Below are 216 nucleotides of genomic sequence, written 5' to 3'. Positions count from 1 at the left end.
TGTGTCTCTGTGTGTGTGTGTGTCTCTGTGTCTGTATCTGTGTGTCTCTGTGACTGTGTGTCTCTGTGACTGTGTGTCTCTGTGTCTGTGTGTGTGTCTGTGTGTGTCTCTGTGTGTGCCTGTGTCTGTGTGTGTGTCTCTGTGTCTGTATCTGTGTGTCTCTGTGACTGTGTGTCTCTGTGTCTGTGTGTGTGTGAGAGTGTGTCTCTGTGTGTG

At 49.5% G+C, this 216-nt stretch overlaps 1 protein-coding gene across 1 annotated transcript in view; it reads left to right on the top strand.

Annotated features, from left to right (window-relative positions):
• Positions 1-216, top strand: part of trappc10 (trafficking protein particle complex subunit 10) — a 24,024-nt gene that overhangs the window by 13,814 nt on the left and 9,994 nt on the right. The gene's annotated exons all lie outside the window — the stretch shown is intronic.

This window comes from Sinocyclocheilus rhinocerous, unplaced genomic scaffold, assembly GCF_001515625.1.
Source record: "Sinocyclocheilus rhinocerous isolate Xijiao unplaced genomic scaffold, SAMN03320098_v1.1 scaffold2027, whole genome shotgun sequence".
NCBI lineage: Eukaryota > Metazoa > Chordata > Actinopteri > Cypriniformes > Cyprinidae > Sinocyclocheilus > Sinocyclocheilus rhinocerous.
Note: the sequence above shows the minus strand (reverse complement) of the source record. Positions and strands in the feature narration are given on the sequence as shown.